Below are 18,623 nucleotides of genomic sequence, written 5' to 3' on the forward strand. Positions count from 1 at the left end.
CTCTTTTTTGTTCTTTGTTCCTTTCAGCTTTTAGTTCCTGTTTTATATGTTGTTTATGTTGTCCTCTTGGTAGTAGTCCGTGTGTGTGTGTGTGTGTGTGTGTGTGTGTGTGTATGTGTGAGGCTTTTAGCAATATCTGGTGATTTTTGGTTTATACTTTTTTTTTGTTTGTTTTTGGTTTATACTTAAGAGGAGGCACCAACATGCTGGTGTGAAGTCCTCTGGATATGGGTGGGACTTGTCGACAAATGCACTTGTCTGCAATGTGATTGGGTAGGAACCAGCTGGGGACCATCAAATAAAGGTGTCTTGAGTTTTTTCAGGAGCTGGTTAGTTTCAGGGAGAAATGTCCCATCATGGCATATGTAAGTCTTAGATGCAAAAGGACAAAGGGGTCTGGGGGATTTTGCTGTTCTGTATATCACTTTTCACAGAATGGTACCCCATTGCTTCTGAGTTTTGCTTTGTTGTTTCTGAATCCAGAGGATAGAACTGTCTTCTGAAAGTTTGGGAGAGAAATAATAATGTGGATGATGAGGATTAGGGAAAGCATCTAGGGATGGAGGTCTCACCTCCTTTTAAAGAATTTATTCATTCTCTTTTCCATTTCAGCTGCACCTCTGCCTTCAGAGGCATCATTACCTCTAATTCACTTGAACTTCTGAGCTTCTGGAACACAGCAGCTTGCTTCTTGAAGGCTGGCCCAGTGCAGGCTTAGCAGGCTACAGAATGCTGGAGCCTAAGCGAGCATCACTCATCCATTTACTTGCTGGCTTCCAAAACAGTGTTGACATCTCTTATCTACTATTGTTTTCTTTTCCTTTCTCCTGGTCATTTTGGATTTATGCAATAAATCATTCTAATTTATGCAAATAAAAAATTCTTTACTTTGTAGTTAGGCAGTGTGAGGAACACTATAAATTGACCCCCCAGTTATCCTTTCTTCCTGGTACTCATACCCTTATACAGTTCCTTCCTGTCTTGGATGTGATTGACAGGGACCTGTGACATCCATCCAACTACTGGAATGTGGCAAAGGTGATGGGGTATCACTTCTATGATGGCTTACATGAGATTGTGAACATCAGCTTTGCCAGAAGGCTCTCCGCCTTGCTGGTTTTGATGAAGCTATGTGGGAGGCCCACATGGCAAGGAACTGAGGGCAGTCTCCAGCCAACAACCAGCTAGAAACTGAGAATGGCTTCTGGCTGAAAGCCAGCAAGAAACCCCGTTTCAGCTGGCTGCAAGTAACTGACTTATGCCAGCAACCACGTAGGATGGGAAGAGTTCAGTCCTTCCCTGTTTGAGCCTTGAAGTGAGATTGCAGTTCCAGCAGATCCCTTTCTGCAGGTTTGTAATGTGGTTGTGTGCCATCAGGTAGTCCTTACAGGCACTATTTGAGCTGCTGGGTTCAGCTGGAAGACTAGGTATTGTGCTTTGGCCTCACAGGCTGATAGCCATGTATAGCTGAATATGTGACGTGGCCCCTCAGGGCAGGACTCCAGGTCAGGAATCTGGTGCTTAAAGACTCCATTGACATTGGCTGCTGGTGGTGACAGAATTCAGAAGACTACACCACATCAGCCTCCTAAGTTCGGAGAGGGGTTCCTCACAAGGGGCCGTTCTTTGGTGTTGTGGGTTGCTGAGGTCTGCAAACCTTTGCACCCAGCCCCTGGACTATGCATCCTCAATTATCATGCTTAGAAGGGGTCTGCAGCCCAGCTCTCCTCTACTGGGGAGGTTGGGGGATGCAAAACGTCACCTGAAACACTGGAATTTAAACCGTAAGTGTAGATTACAATTACAGAAGGCAAGAAGGACTGTTTCTATTAATTTCTATTAATGTTGAGTGGGCCCGAGGGAAGCAACATGTCGCGGTGGCAGGTACATTTAGTCAGGAGCCCGGGATTGGCTGCTCATCTTTGATTTATCCTTAACAGCTGGGGCACCTTGCACAGGTGACTTGACCGTCCACCCTCAGTTTGTCATTCATTCAATCGGTCATTTACCCAATGTTTAATGAGTCAATCATTTACCCAATATTTAATGAGTATGTCTTGTGTGCCAGGCTCCGTGTTAGGTGCCAGGGCAATAGACACGAAGGTGATGTGGTACTTGCTGTCAGAACTTGATTTGAGGTAGGTTGGAGGGGTACAAAACCAGGCAAACTGAGGACCGCTGAGCTTGCAAGTGGGATGTGTGTGTGCCTGCAGACACGTTTGTTTGGTTCATTCTGTGTTTTAAATTACTGGAATTGGTTGCTGGTATTTTTTATTACTATTTGAAAAAATTTGGGGGGTAATGTTTGTTTATTTTTGAGAGGCAGAGAGCATGAGTGGGGAAGGGCCAGAGAGAGAGGGAGATACAAACTTGGAAGCAGGCTCTAGGCTCTGAGATCACGACCTGAGCTGAAGTCAGACACTTAAGCAGTGGAACCACCCAGGGGCCCCATTGGTTGCTGATATCTAAAAGGATATTTTAGCTAACACTTTGAATTTCTGACTTGTCTAGAGAAATAGGGAAATTTTGCAACAGTCCCCAGGAACTCCCCTCTTTAAATGGGCAAGGACATATGTCTTTATAAAAGAATAAGAGAGAGGCTGGGGTTGGGGGGACTGTGTTTTAAGGAAGAGGAGAATATGCACAGGTAGCACCTGTCTTTTGTTGAGGTGCACCCTGGGGACTTCCCTTTGGGCAAACCCTGCTCTCAACATGTGCCAAGTGGGCTCATGGGATCAGAGGACAAAGGGCGTGATATCTGGGGTCGCAGGTGCCCCTTCTGCTTCTTAGGGCTGTTGTAAAGAGCAGTGAGGCTGACCAACACGAGTGGAAGCTTCTGGGTCCTTTGTAATAGACAGGCATCCATTCATCAGTCTGAGGGCCAGGCGCTTTACTGGTGAATCTCTCCACACCACAATCTATATCCTGCACACAATTCCTTGGGTGCAGGAATTCTGTTTGAGCACAACCAGAATATGGTTATGGAAATGGATGTTGGTTCCAGGTGGCCAGTGGTTGGTTGGCTTTTCCTGATTAAAACCTCCTGGCCAAAGACAGTTCCCTCCAGTATCTGCAACCTTCCCCCTCCTCTTCTGCTGCCACAGCTGCCACTATCTTGTAGCCCCAGGGGCCTCATTGTCCTGTGGGGGCCATGCGGGTCTGCCTCTTGGTGGAGGGTCCTGTCGAAAGAACCTTTTAGGAGTGGCATCCTGGTGGGCTTGAACTGAATGCCCCCACCCTAGACTTGCCTGAGGCAGTTCTGGGGGAGGGCTAGGGAGTCTGGCTACTTATCTCACACCATTAGGCTTAAGGCAGTGCTGCTAGCAGACAAAGGCTCGAAGAGGATTAGGGGTAATTACCAGGCCCGCTCTTTATTCCCAAGGTTTAATGGGCCCAGCCACTGTAATTGTACCTGCTAGTGTCGGACTGTTCCCTCCCATCCAAAGGCCAGGTCCCAGGGCTGGGGTATGGGTGTCAGAAGCCAGGGCCCATTGCTTGCCCACCTGCCCATTTATTGCTAGGGGCAACTGGAGCGTCCAGTGACCTTAGGTGAGTTCATTGTGGAATGCCATCCTGGCAGGGATGGATAGCTGAGCTCATCAGGGGGAAAACAAAGAGCCCATTGTGTACTGAGGACCTTTGGATGGGGTTTAGGAGGTCTTCTCTGCCTTGTCCAAGGCCTGAGCTGCTCCTACCCTTGATGCAGGGGTTATCTCTGTGGCCTCTGGGTCTGTTGGTGTGTCCACGAAGTCAGCGGAGGATCCTTCTCAGCCTTATAAGGTGGGACCTGCCTTAGGGATGAAGGAGGGATGAGGCTTGAGCTCTGGATGGGGGAGTGCTGGCCTTTGCACCCTACATGCTCTGGGGGAGCAGTGGACTCAGGTAGTCCTTCCTGGCTGTGGCCATGGGCATAAGCTGGAGGGCCTTGGGGTTTTAGCTGATGGAAGTCACCCAAAGCAACAGAGGAACTGCTGTTTTGTTCAGGGAATCCCCGCTTGGACCCTCTCTGAGGAGCCTTTGCCTAGAAAAGACTCCAGAGGAGTTCAGCAGAGGGCATTTGAAAATTCAGACTATGCATCCTTTTAATCCTTTTGGGGAGCCTGTAAGGTGATATGTTGGCGATGTTTTTATTTCTTAGAATTATTTTTCCAGCCATTCACGTGAACTCAGAGTGCCATATCGGTTTTCCACCTTAAGTAAGAGGATTAAAAACATTGCATAATGTAGGACCCCAGTTAAGTGCTCCAGCCCCAGCACCTTGTCACATCGTGTAATTGGGAGTAATTGCCAGTGTGGGGTTAGAGAAAGGCATCCATTCGGGGGGGGGGGGGTACATCTTGTTTGAACCCTTATTATGGGGAGGCAGATTAATCTGGGAGAGTGGGCTCCTTCATTCAGACAGGAGGGTGTGTTTTGAACATGTTTACTTGGGCATCATCAGAGGAGGAAAGTGAGGTAACTTTGAGGGTGCTGCAGGTGTGGGGGGGCATGGGGGCAAGGATGACTCGGGGGGGGGTCACAAGGACCAGTATCATGACTTTTTTGGGCTCTTCTACTCCCTGGCTGCCCCTGCTTCACTCTGGAGATGGGGGGCTGACCCAAGACCCTTAGTCCTTCCAAGCTGCCTCCTACTCAAGCTTTGGTCAGATGAGATTGAGGAGATGAGGTGAGGGGATTGTAGTTGCAGTGACAGGGCTCACCCTCTATGGGGTGTGGGCATTCTGATGCAGCATTCTTCAATTCAAACCAAACTGTGCTCCAGGTCCTGTGCAACACAAGTGCCTTGACACAGTGCATAGACGCTCCTCAGGTAGAGCATTGCTCATTGCTAGGGATGTGAGGTGGAGGGTGAGAGACCCTCATCCCTCTCGGAAGTGACTGAGTCACATGGAAGTGTTTTGAGAACAGTGTGTTGGGGCCCTTGAACTGGCCGTGTCCCGTCTTTGCCCTGTGCAGACACCGTCTAGCCATAGATGTTACTTGCCTTCCCCAGGTTTTGGTGCCTCCTGCCTGAGGTGGGTGGTTTGAGGTGGGAAAAAGAGACAGAACCTGGCTGTCTGTCCAGAGTTCCTGGCTGAGTGGTTTGTGGAGGCTCTAGGAGGTGTGGGGGGAGCAAAAGAGGGAATGGAAGTGAAACACAGTTGGGAGCAGGGATTTTGTCTGCCCTTCCAGGATGGTCTGTGTGCCCAGCAGCGGGCTGGGAGGAGAGAGGCGGTCTTGACCCTCTTTTCCTAGACTTTTATCAGTCCTGCCTTGTCTTCCTGTGGTCACCGTTGTCCCCATGGGAGGGAGAAGAGGTTTGGGCTCCACCACAGTCATGATCCTCTGTCCACCCAGACTGATTTTCAGTGTAGGGTCCTCTTGGGTGTGGAGACAGTTGCTGGTGAGGTTGGACAGGAAGCAGAGGCTGAGGATGTCATCGGTCTGTTGTACTTTGAAGCAAATCTCAAGTGCCTGGCCCAGGCCCACGTTGCACCAAGCCCTGTGTGGTTCATGGCTCCCAAGGTCAGCTTCTACAGGTGACTGTAGCCCAGCCACATATGCCCAGCACATGTTGCCTGTGAGGACTTGTGCCCCTCCCAAAGGATTCAGAGGTGAGCAAGACTCTCCCTTGTCTTTAGAAACTTGCTGGTCATGGGGGAAAGGACAGATGGATCCGAGCTCCCTTCTGAGGCTGAACCATTGTGCAGTCTTCAGCCTCTGCAACACTTTATTTACAGATGGGGTACCTGCAGCACAGAACACAGGTGGACTGCCACAGGCCACACAGCCACTGAGACAAGAGTCTAGACTTGATCTTGGATCATTGCTCCCAGATAGATGCCCCAGGATGTCCTATATGAGGGTGGGGCTGATCAGGGGCCAAAGACAACTCATGGGTCATCCATCTAGGTGCATTGCTGAGGACAGACTGAGAGAGACAAAATGTATGTGTGTGTGTTGATTTCCCAAACCATCTGCTGGTACCATTTACATTCTGGACCTGTAATCATGTTTTTTTCCAGGCCCTAAGAGGGTTAGGGAAGTTCTGAAGAAGGGACCCTTAGTTTCCAAGGCCCCAAGTTAGATGGCTCTTGTCTAGATTCTGGTCTTCTAGCTCCCTTCAATCCTTTGGACTGTCTAGTTGAGGTTTCTAGTTGAGGTTTGGCATTAAGAAAGCTGTATTGATTAAGATGGGGAGGGTATCAGAGGCTTACCCCTCTTCTCTTTCTGCCTCCTTAGTACCTCCCAAGCCACCACCCTACAAGTCTAGGGCTCTTTGGTAAATACTTTATAAACCACTTTCCTTGGCCAGGTCCCTTTTGTGTGAAGGTGTGGAGAAGAAAATAAGAGGCTGTAAGATCAGGCTGTCTGGGTTCAGTTCTTGGATCTGCCACTCACTAGCTGTTGTGACATTTTGGCATGGTTCTTTTTCTTTGTGTGTGTGTGTGTGTGTGTGTGTGTGTGTGTGTGTGTGTGTGTGTGTTTTTAAAATAAATGTTTATTCATTTTTGAGGGAAAGAACATGAGTGGGGCAGGAGCACAGAGAGTGGGGGACAGAGGATCCAAAGCAGGCTCTGTGCTGACAGCAGCAAACCCAATGAGGGGCTCAAACTCAGGAACTATGAGATCATGACCTGAGCCGAAGTCGGACGCTCAACTGACTGAGCCACCCAGGTGCCCCTGGGCATGTCTCTTTATGTAAGTCTGCTTTCCTCATCTATAAAATGGGCATAAGAATACCTAAGTCATAGGCTGTGGGGCAGATTAAATCATTCCACCTGTGTAGAATGTTTAAAACTGTGACTAGTGCATGTGCTAAAAATGTTAGTTATTAAGAGGGAATTCCTCAGTCTTACCCTGTCTCTGGCCTCCGAAGAAATTCTCTCTAGTAGTGAGTACTGAAGCCATGAGAAGTGTTGGGAAAGATTTTAGGGTGGAGGGAGGGCCTTCCTTCCCTCTCAGGGTCACCTCCAGGTCACGCCAGGCCTAGTCCTCATGGGTAGTGACCTTGTTTGCAGGTGAGTCATGGTGGAGACCTGACTCTTTCAACCCCCCTCCCCCCCAGCTCTTTGCTTGCACGGAGGTTGAGCAGGATTAATCGGGATGTTGAGGTGTCCTCCTGCCTCCGCCTGGGGCAGGAGGGATGCCTTGTTCACAGCTCTGGGGAGACGTGGGGTGGGCCTAGACTGTGAACCTGTTGCCTGGAGACCTGTTGAGAGTGGCTGGGGACTGGCAGGACCTGAGGACAGATTTGAGAACCTTTCCTGAGGGGACCCGGACCCTTGCTTCCCCGTCTTTCTTCTGTAGAAGGAACTGAACAGTTAGGATAAAAGGTATCACCTATGCTGTTAGGCCCTCCTCTTATTGGGTCTTTTGGAAGTACTCCTTTTATCCCCATTCTACAGATGGGCTAGCTGAGGCTGTGAGAGTTGAAGATGTGGGCATGGGTGATTCAGGATCTGAGGCCATGGTCTCCTGACCATGCTCAGAGGTCTTGGTGAGTCATCTTCAGGTTGGCCTCAGAGGGAGTCATGGCTGTGATGGAGGGCAAGGCCAGAGGTCTGGAGGAAAACACGGCCTGAGAGAGTTCCATTTGCTCCATCTCCAGTTGAAAGGTCTCTGCCTGTCCCCATTGTGCTGGAAGCACCTCTAGTTCCATGCTTGCTGCTTAGTAGGCACTGAAGGGAAGCTGTGGAATAAGTGAACGTTGCTTGGAGGTATCTCTGAAACATGACTGAACCGCTCAGCGCTCACAGAATTAGAATCATAACTTGTGCTGTACAACCGGTACAGCTGCCACAGTATAATCACGGTCACATGAAAATAGATAAGTACTGTCAGTTGAAGCATCTTATGGTGGAGACCTGCCACTGCTACACCCAGATAATTTACACCAGTCCTAAAAGATCTCACTCATGCAGATGATCATCCTTAATTTCTCTGTCCCGGGGAAGAAATCCTGACTTGGAAAAGAAGTCTTCCAGAATGTTCTTCAGTGCAACTGCATGACAGAACACAAACTGCTGTTTTCCTCTGGGCACTATTGCTGGTGTCAACCTGGTATTCAAGGCAGGATGGGGCTGTGGGGTGTTCCCTCTGAAGAACTTTCTACATCAAAGGGTCAGTGGCCTCAGCACCATAACTTTCCATACAGCTTTTCATATGCTCTTTTGAGTTCTGCTGTGAGAGCTGTCAGGGCACGTGCTTCTTGCAGTGAAAAAGTCATGTAAGCTTCTTTGGACCCTGGTCCCCGGGCCTCTTGTTGACTTGTTTTACACGTGTAGATCCAGGTCATGGGCCAAAAGCTGTGTGCTCTGTAGAGCTTACAAGTCTTCCCTAACAATGGTATTGTTCAACTGATAGAGCTTCTTAGAGCAAGGAAACCATGAGCTGATTTCATCTAGGTAAACTGAGGCACTGGGCACTTGAATGACTTTGAGAATTACAATGTCAGGACTACAAGCACAACACATGCTCATCAGATACTACTGTGTGCCAGACACTATGCTGGATGCTGGGAATCTGGGGCTTATGCAGCCTTGTCTGTGACTTCATGGGTGCTGCCTCCCACTAGGGCAGAGCCCCATGATGTGCCAGTTCCCATCCTGTGGCAGGTTATTAGAGGAGGGCTCATGTAGCCAGCCCACAAGGTCATGAGAACAGGGGAGACTGATTACCACATCCTATGCCAGTGCTCAAGGTATCAACTCATCCAAATCAGATGTGGGTTTTATCTTGAGGAAATTTCAAAATTGAATGAGATTTCAAAATAGTTGTCATATAGATGTTTCAAAATTAGAAGACCCAAAACCTTCTACTGTCAACCTATCCTGGCCTGGGCTAGGCAGGACACTGCTTCGGCTCTTCACCCTCTCTTCAACCTCTTGCTACAGCTCTGTGGGGTTGGGCTCCAGAGATGAAATCTTGGCCAATCTTGGGAAGGAATCATTGGCTCTGCAGAACAGCATGTTGTGAGAAGGAGCCCAGGGCATATTAGTGTAGCATCCTTTGATGGTGGCTGGGCCACTGTTTTTGCAGCCAAGCTTTGGGCACGAGCCCCTACATGGCTGGCTGACTGCTCTTGGAGAAGTCCCTTTCCCTGTAGGCTGGACTATCCCTCCTTGAACAACAGTGATGATGGTGGCATGGCTTATACCCAAGGGGTTGCCACCAGTCTGTGGTCCCAGGATGAGGGTCCTCACAAGGCACTATGCTCATTCTTGTTAGACAGTTTATTAAGCCATTGCTCTGTCTATATTCCACCCAGCTATGCTGGAACTAATCAGGAAACCTGCCTGTCTTATCCATACCAGGATACAGTACTTTTCCTTAGGAATCCCACTGACCCATTAACTGGGCATATACCCTACATGTGCTACAGTCTGTGTGTGTGTGTGTGTGTGTGTGTGTGTGTGTGTGTGTGTGTGTGTGTGTGCGCGCGCGCGCGCGTGCTTGCGCTTTCCCCATCTAGACAGAGAGCTCACTGAGAATAGATTCCAACTATTTTACTCTTTGCCTTTGCCATTTCCTTGGCCAGGTTTTGTGGACGTTTTTGGAGACAACAAACATGACCATTTAGCAGAAGCCATTCCATGGCCTATGGAATGAAATATCCTCTTTCCTGAGGTCCACTGGGACTCATGAAGGACAAGGACGAGGATGGAAGTTATTGGGATCCCACTGCATAGATTGACGTTGTGCCTACTGTCCCCAGTCTTTCCTGGGAACATTACTGGGTTGAGTCCAGAGGGAATGGGGGCAGCTCAGCCAGTGTTGTGGTTTTAGCCTTCTGGCTGAGGCCCTGTATGTGCAGATTATGGAGATGTGGCCCCTTTCTTTCCATGCTGGAAATGAGCCCCAGAAAGCTACTGCCAGCCTCTTCTGTTGAGAGGGCAGGAGGAAGCATGCACTGCAGATACTGTGAAGTCTGCAGGTTTCACTCAGTTGGGATTTGTCACTTGGCAAACAGTCAAGTATCTGCCATACCTGTCCATGTCAGCTGCAGCCTCCATGGCCAATCCGCATGATGAAGTATCCAGTCAAGTTTTGGCAATTCCGAAGGTGTGGCAATCTTGGTTCTTACAAGGGGCCAGTGGGGAGCATTGCAACAGAGGCCCATGTGCCGAGCCTGCAGGACGTCCTGGGAGGGAGGCAGAGGGTGGAGGGCACCTTTGACAGTTGACATCTGTGTCAACAGCACTCAGTGACACACCGGGGGAGGACGAGCCTGCGCTTGGCAGGCCAACAATAGGCTGATTGACGAAATGAACTTTTCCTCAAAGGCCCCAACACTGCCAGGAGTGCTTGGGCTGACAGTGGTCTCCCCCGCACCACACACTCCAGGGACTCCCTTGGCATGCTCAGAGCAGGGAACAGGGGTGGGCTTTGGTCCCTGATGGGGTCACGACCTGTCCATGATCCTCTGGAAGGCTGCTGTGGGGTGAAGGGTGCGCTGGTGGCTCCATGGCATGCAATAACAAAGACCTGGTGGCCTGTAGGTAATGAATGCTGTATGGGTGGGAGTGCTAGGGCTCCAGGTGAGTGATGTATCCACAGCATCTCCCATCTGGCATGAGGAAGGAGGAGCTTCATGAGGTGCTCCTGAGGTATGCTTGTTCTCCCACAATATGTAGCTCGGTTGGTGGGGGTTACAAGTGCTCCCCTCAGACCTTAGCCACACTGCACTTATGAGCTCAGTTCAACATTGAGGATGAAAATCTTGGCCCTTCTTTTTTCTTGCCCCACCCCTTCTCCTACACATACATACATGGGCATATACACACGTACACACTACCTTGCCTGCTGAGGGTACATGACTCAAGTCACCTGGGAGCTCACACTGCCCAAGGCTGTGTCAAGAGTGCCTCTCTACAGATGTGGGTATTGAGGCCTAGCAGGCCTCAGGCAATGGGACCCCCTAGTTGACTGTCAACAGGGACTTCCCCACCTACATTTTTTCTGTGTTGTATTCTCAGATAAAATGAGCCCAAAGAGACTTAGGTTACTCTGCAGGTCCCTTGACACAGGCTACTGCCTTGCTCACTTACTCGTGAGGGCAATATTAGTTCAGTGTGGATCTCAGGATTGTTGTGTGAGTTCCCACAGGGTAAAGGGAGAAAGGGTAAGTCTTTTCAGAGATGAGCAGGAGACTAGAATGATCCTCCGAAACCCAAGTTTATTTATTTCAACTTTTATTTAAAATTCTTTGATGGTAACTTTAAGTAGTTGTTCTCAGGACGGAGACCAAAATGCTTATCAGAGTCTAGCCTCTGGTCATCTTGGTTCCCATCTCCCTCACCCTTTATACCTAGTTAACTTTTATCAGCCCTTCAGTTCTTTGAGCATTTGTCCCTGTAGATGTTTTTCCATCTTGTTTTTGCTTTTTTAAAATACATTATAAACACAATTTTTTTCTAGATTGTGAGAAGATTCTGTTAGTTGAAATCTTTGTAAATTTGTTTCAGTTGTTTGTTTCCTTGTGTGCCTGGTTATTTTTGACTATGTGCTGGTCATTAGTTTGAAAATCTATTTTAGGAACAAGTCTTTCAAAGAAGATTTTCACTTGCTTCTGCTGGGCTGTGGTGGTCCTACTAGCTATTCAAACCTGAGATTCTTTGCTCCCAGGTTATTTGAACATGAGCCACAGGCTCACAAGAGGGCCTGTTTATTTCTGGTTCATCCTCTCTCTCAAAGTGAAGTCCTTCAGAGGCTCAGCTCACTGCATGTGTTGAGTTCAACTCCCCACGTTGGGTGGGACCTAGATTTTGACTTCAGTCCCTCTCATCCTAGGAGGTCACCACAACTATAGTTCAACTTATATATTTCTTCTGGATCAGAAAATGACCTCAGGCCTAAAGTAGCTCTGAATGCTTATCTTGTCTATGTCCGAGTCTTTTTGGAGATGTTGGCCTGGTAAGTCTTCAGTATCTTACTAGATTTTTTATTCTTTTTATAAGATTAAAAAATATTTCATTAAAAGTTTCTAAGGTGTCCACTGTAAGAGTTCAGTTCAAATTAACTAGCTCCTCTTTGGAGGGCAGAAATCTCTTGGTATAATTGTAATTTCCCCAATGCAGCCTTCTCTGATTTTCTACATAGGTCTTAATCCCCTATTCTATCCTCTACTGGTAGAGTAAGCCTCTCCCTTTACTGGTTCTTACTATGTCTGCACCTAAGAGTTTATTTGACTAACATCCGTAGTACCTAGAGCAATACCTGATATGTAGTATTTACTCAAGGACTACTTAGGATTGTGGTGACCTCCACTTGCTTCACTTGGTCCACCAAGTTTTTTTTTTGTGTAACTTTTTGCCATTACTTTGAACATGCAAATCGGTGATCCTTTACATTATATTTTGGTTTCCTTGAGGATCAGTGCAATGCATGCCATGATTGAGAACATGAACTTGAAATTCAGAGACTCTTGAGTTTTATTTCTGTTCCTTCCTAACTATATGGTCTTCTGTGAGTCTCTTAACTCCTCTGAGCCTCCTTGTCTGTAAATTGGAAATAATATTTGTGTCTCTTTTATTGAGTTGCCTTGAGGATTTAATGACATGATATTTAGCATAATGGGTGACTTGGGGGTAAACTGAATTGGCACTAGGTATTCATTCCAACCTCCTTCTAGCATACCTTGCTGTATACAAATGGTGATAAGACAAAACTATGTCTCATATTCCTTTATAGCTCAAGTCAAGTTGTAAGCAGATGAAAGTAGATCCTATTAGTTAGATGTGTTTGTGCAAGATTTGGAAGATAGAAATGAGGTAGAGACTGTCGTCTTGTTGCCCTGGCAACAAGCCTGGTAACGGCAAGCATGGCCATGATGCTGTTGACTTTTCCATGTTGGAGTTCTAGTGTCTGGTCACTAGCTTTGTGGGTGTTAACAAGCAATCGTGGCAGTGGCAGTACCTTTATGTCACCGGATTGCAGTTACGAAAGTGCATTCTTGAAGTCAGTTTCAGTGGCAGCTTCTTAATTTTCCCTGAATCAACTGTGAGTGAGGCTCTGGGTATAATCCATCCTGAAGCACAATTCCATTTCACCTAGGAGCCTGTGGAATTAAAGAGACAAGTTTTCCGCTTCAAAAATGCAATGGTGAATAGGGTAACAGTTAAAGACATTTCTGTTCAAAAAGAGAGAAAATAAAAATTGCTGGTCCCAAGCAATTTTGAAATCCAGCAGAGCAAACTCTAGATTTGGTTTTAAGACCTCATTTCTGATTCTTGGCTCTGTCCTTGGGGATCAAGGCTCCACCCTCTGAGTCAGTCATCTTTCCTTTTTCATTAAGGGTAGCATGGTTTGCAGCTGAGGGGTTTTAGCTGCCCTCTTCTTGCCTGCAGAATTTTGGAGATCATACAACTTTTTTTTTTTTTTATCATTTTTGTCCCCTTTCTGCCTCTTTAAGTACAAACTGGCAGTGTTTCTACTAGTATAATATTCTCAAGAATCTTGTGGCTCTCTTCCTCTATAGATAATCTCATCTCTCTTGCCTTCTACTGAGATGGCTGAGGGGACCTATGAGTCACACACTTAATCTTTTCAAAGAGTCTTCTGTGTGACTGAATGCTCTGACCTTTTGATCTTACTGAGGTACTAAAAAAAGATTTTTGTAAAAAACCTTCAGTTTTTTACCATAGAACATGTTTTCCTGACAGTGAAGTTTTTAATTTTAGTCTTTTTCAGTCTGGATTGGCTGAGAATTCCCCAAATCATCAAATCCAAGTTCCTCCTTGGTTACTATTTCTTCTTTCCGTTTATCTCTTTCCTTTTGCATTTTACTAAGCAACAAGAATAAACCTGGCCGTACCTCCAACACTTCTTGGCACTTGGCATGGCTAAATATCCAGGTTCATCTCTTACAAGTTGTGCTTTCCACATAACTGCAGGGTACAATTCCACTAAGTTTTCTGCTGCTCTATAACAAGGATCCTCTTTCTTCCAGTTTCCACTGACATTTCCTCATTTCCTCCTGAGCCCTTCCTGGCAGCACCTTTTAACATCCATATTTATACCAACAGTCCTTACACAACAATTTAAGGATTCTCTAAGGTAATTGAGGTTTTCCCTACGATGTTCCTGACTCCTTCTGAGTCCTTACTGGTTGAACTGTTAACATCGATATTTCTACTATGTTCCATTCAGGCCAATCTAGTCTTTCTAGCATGTTCCTCAGAATTCCTCTAGTCTTTATGGTATTTGTTAGAGGAGCCCCCTCCCCCAACTTCTGGTACCAAAGTATTTTTAAATTTATTACAGCAGCCATAGGAAACTATGACAACACAAGTTTATTATCTTACAGTTAGCAGGTTAGAAATCTAGAATGGATTCCACTGGGCTAAAGTCCAGATGTCAACAGGATTTCATTCCTTTCTGGAAGATCTAGGGGGAAGTATATTTTCTTGCCTTTCCAGATTCTGGAGGCTCACTTTACTTGGCTCATGAGCCCTTCCATCTATCTTCAAAACCAACAATAGCTGGTTGTGTCTTTCTCACATGGCATCATTCTCATATGGACTCTTCCTCCTCTATCTGCCGCATTTAAGGACCCTTAAAATTTCATTGGACCCATTCAGATAATCCAGGCTAATCTTTGTATTTTAAAGTCATCCAATTTTAAACCTTAAGTCCATCTGCTACCATCATTCTCCTTTGCCATAAAATGTAAAATATGCATTCACAGTTTCTATGGGAGGCCGTTACTCTGCTGGGTACATCTGCCTTCAGATTGGCAGGGTTCTGAAAGTCTTTCTTGAGGCCTCACCACCACCCATTTTTTCCCCTTTGAATAATTTCATAAGCCACCAATAACCTGATGATAAGTAACTGTCTTCTCCTCTTAGGGTTTCCATTTCTCTATCTGTAAAATGGTGTGACAGCATCAGTTTTCAAGTGGCAGTGGAGATAAAGAGAATACCGATCCATCTTCCCACCGTGAGGGAGGCATGCTGTGTGGACTGAGCACCTGCTACCCCAAGAGGACTTCAAGGAGGTGGCATGAGCAGTGACAGGTCGCAGGAGTGACTAGAAGTTATGGGAAGGGTGAGGGGTGCTGGGCCCTGTGCTGGGCTTCTCCTCCCCCCGCCCAACATCAATCGTATTAATCAGTTTCATCTGTGATGAAGGAAATGTTATGTTCAATATGGTAGCTGCTGGCTGTGTGTGGTTCTTGAGTGTCTGAAATGTGGCTAGTATGAGTGAGGAACTAAATGTTTAGTGTTATTTAATTTTAATTAATGTTCATTTAAATTTAGTTACCTGTGAGTAGCAGCTACTGTATTGGATAGCACAGCTCTGACAGGTTGAGTTGTCCAAGGTTTGACTGTGACAGAACTAGTCACTGATGGAGAAAGGGTCTGGAGTTGGGCAGTCCTATCTCATCATATTTTCTGTGACTTGATTTCGTGGGCACTGCTCCTTGACCTTGGCCCAGCCTTGAACATTTCACTTCCCTCGCTATCTGGCCATGGGCTAACACCGCTCCTGTAATCCTTTTCTGTAGCTCCTCCAAGGCTGTCCCCACCAACGCCCACCCCGGAGTTGGGCTCTTCTACAGTCCATGATGTTAAGGGAGCCAGTAAGAGATTGGGGTGTTTATGAGGTAGCAGAAGCCCCTGTGGCCTGGGCTGGTTCCTCTTGGACACAGCCTCTAGATGTTGCCACCTGAGATGTCATTGTAGCACCTTTGCCCCATGTGGGTTTGGCACAGTCCTGGAGCCTGCTTCCTCAGGTGCCACCAAATATCACTTGTCAGTTCAGAGCCACTGGCATTTGCCCTCTTGGGGTCTCCTTTTCTGTCGTGTCTGCATAATCACCTTTCTTGGCACCGGTAAGAATAGGTGCTGTCACAGAGGTGGAGGTTGGCAGGGCTGTGTAGTGGGGGCTTGTGACGTTGGGGATGCCAGGGCCCACTGAAATGGGCTGCTCGTCTCTGAGTCCCCATGATGGCCCCATGGTGGCTTGGCAGAGCTGAGGGGCTCTGTGTGATGGGGAACAGCCTGTGGTTGGTAAGTGTAGGGATCCTGGTAGAGGCCGGCCAAACATTTGCCCAGGTAGAGGTTTCAAGCTTATGGTTTAGGGGATGTGCCTGAACTAATCCTGTTATTAGCTGGATTATCTCTTTAAACTGAGAACCAGCTTCTGTGGGTCCCCTGTGAAATGCTCAGTTGGGAGCCAGGGTGACAGGCACCACCCAGGGTGTGTGCCCGGTGGCAGCACGCCTGCTCCCCGCGTAGCAGCCATGCCGGCTTCTGTTCCTGTTTCATCTGCTAGTTGATTCACTCGTTCACGCATTCATCCGGCAGTCCCTGGGCACCAGCCGGCACGAGGCCTGGAGCTGGATGCTAGGGACCTGGGGGTGAACTGAACCAGAGGAGGTCTCTCACAGAGACAGACACAAATGCAAAACAGTAGAACAGCATTAGGTACAGAGAAATCGGAATGTTCAGGATGAAAGGTTGAGGTAGGACCGGAGAGGTGGGTGTGTGAAGGGCTTGGAGAGGCTGCTGAGGAGGTCAGCCTCCATGCAGAGGTGAAGTAGGCTCCCGACAAGTGTTGGAAGATGAGTGGGCTGACTGGATCTGGTAGTGAGGAAGGATGGATGAGAGGACACTGATGGGTGTCAGAGTGAGACCCCCGAGGAGGCTGTTGAGTTAGTCATTCATGTTTCACCAGCCAGTATTTAATGTCCCGCTACTGGCCAGGCCCTGTTCTAGAAGCTAGGGATGTTTCCTTTGTTTCCTTAAAAAGACACAGAAGCCTCTGCCCTTCAGGAGCCTGTGTTCTAAGAGAGAGTGATGGCGGGGAAGAGTGGAAGGGAGGGACAAGGAGGTGGAGGGGGAGAAGAGAAAAAAGAGGAGGGGATCAAAATATATAACTATAATAAGGGAATGACGTAGCCTGTCAGAAGGTAGTAAATGCTACTGAAAGAAAGGGAGAAAGGAAAGAGGGAAGGAAGGAAGAGAAAGAAAAAGGAAGGAAGAAAAATAAGAAAGAAAAGGAAGAAAAAGGAAGCAAAGAAGAAACAAGGAAGAAAAAGAAAGGAAGAAGGAAGGAAGAAAAAAAGGAAAGGAAGAAAAAGGAAGAGTGAAGGAAAGAAGAAAGAAAAGGAAAAGGAAAGAAAAGAAAAGGGGTGAAGAAGGAAGGGAGAAAGAAAAAGAAAAAAAGAAAGAAAAGGAAGAAAAAGAAGAAAGGGAGAAAGAAAAGGAAAGAAAGAAGAAAAAGGGAGAAAGAAAAGGAAGCAAAGAAGAAAAAGAATGAAGGGAGAAGAAGAAGAAAGGAAGAAAAGAAAGGGGGAAAGAAAAGGAAGCAAAGGAAAAAGAAGAAAGGAAGAAAAAGAAGGAGGGAAGAAGGAAGGAAGGAAGGAAGAAATGGAGCAGGACTACAGGTGTGGGAAATGTTGGCAGTGATCGGGGCACCTCTCCTGAGCTGTAGGATGTGAACAGAGACTTGAAGGAGGTGAAGATGTGACTGTGCAGATAGGGGCAGACTCTCAGGACAGAGTATACTTGCCTTGGTGGAGGAACAGTGGGAGGCTGGTGAGCCTGGAGAAAAATGGTGACATGGAGAAGAACAGGCAGGGCAGAGGGTGGGGACGCTGCTGATCAGGAAAAGCTGAGGTTTCATCCCTACTACCCTTGGACCCCTCGGGGGCATCTCTGAGCTTGGGGAAAATTTCCTCTGTATTTCCATTAACCTTTACCTGAAAATCAGCATACATTTCCATTATGATTAGAGCCGCCCACCCCCTGCCCAAAAGAACCATCCGGACTTTATCAACAACGGAAATTATAGACATTTTTATTACCTATTAAAATTGTATCAGATATCTTGAAATATTTCTTCTCATCACTAGTTTGAATTGACAGGCACAGGATCTTAGGACTTAATGCACACGCATCACTGTGTCACAAATTTTAAACATTAATTATTTCAATGTAAGTGCTTTTGTTTGTAATACTATGGAATCTTGATGCATGTAAAACATTTATCTAAGTCAAAGTCCTTTGGCTTCCTCTGACTACTGGGAGGATCCATGGCCCAAAGATGAAGAAGAAGCCGTGGTATGGAGTCTGGGAACCTGCCCTAAGAACTTTGACCCTTTGGAATGGGGAGCCATTGCAGGATGTGGAGCACAGCCTCAAGATGGGATTTACATTTGAAAAGGGTGATTCTGGCTGCTCTGTTGCCCCAAGCCTGGCAGGGATCAGGGTGGAGGCATGTTACAGTGATCCACGTGGGAGACGGTAGAAGCTCAGGCCAGCATGGTAGTTAGTGGAGGTCAGGAGAAGGGGGCACATGTGGATGTATTTTGAAGGGAGGATCAAGAGGAATTGTTGCTGGATTGGATGTGGGGTGAGTAGGAGGCATCAAGGATGGTTGGCTGCAGCAGTCTAGCTGCTCTGCGAGATAGGCTGGGCACACTCAGGAAGGTTTCCCACAGGAGGTGACGCTGGGGCTGTTCTTGGAAGGCAGCTGGTTGGCCATGTTAGAGCCTGGCAGCTGGCCTAGGACCCACCATAGGTGCTCAGGAAAAATCCCTGCAAAGCTGGAGGGCAGGTGGAGGGTCCATAGGGTTTCTCAGGCTTCTGGCTTGGGTTCTGGGAGGGATGGCTTTGCCACGATGGAGGTTCTGCCAC

At 47.4% G+C, this 18,623-nt stretch overlaps 1 long non-coding RNA gene across 1 annotated transcript in view; it reads left to right on the top strand.

Annotated features, from left to right (window-relative positions):
- Window positions 1–14,834: 14,834 nt before the first annotated feature.
- The window catches only part of LOC102960025, a 72,585-nt gene continuing 68,796 nt past the window's right edge, over window positions 14,835–18,623 (top strand). The window contains exon 1 of the long non-coding RNA XR_006216928.1: window positions 14,835–14,996. This is a non-coding gene — a long non-coding RNA (uncharacterized LOC102960025). The remainder of the gene's footprint in view (window positions 14,997–18,623) is intronic.

The sequence above is a fragment of the Panthera tigris genome, chromosome A1 (genome assembly GCF_018350195.1).
Source record: "Panthera tigris isolate Pti1 chromosome A1, P.tigris_Pti1_mat1.1, whole genome shotgun sequence".
NCBI lineage: Eukaryota > Metazoa > Chordata > Mammalia > Carnivora > Felidae > Panthera > Panthera tigris.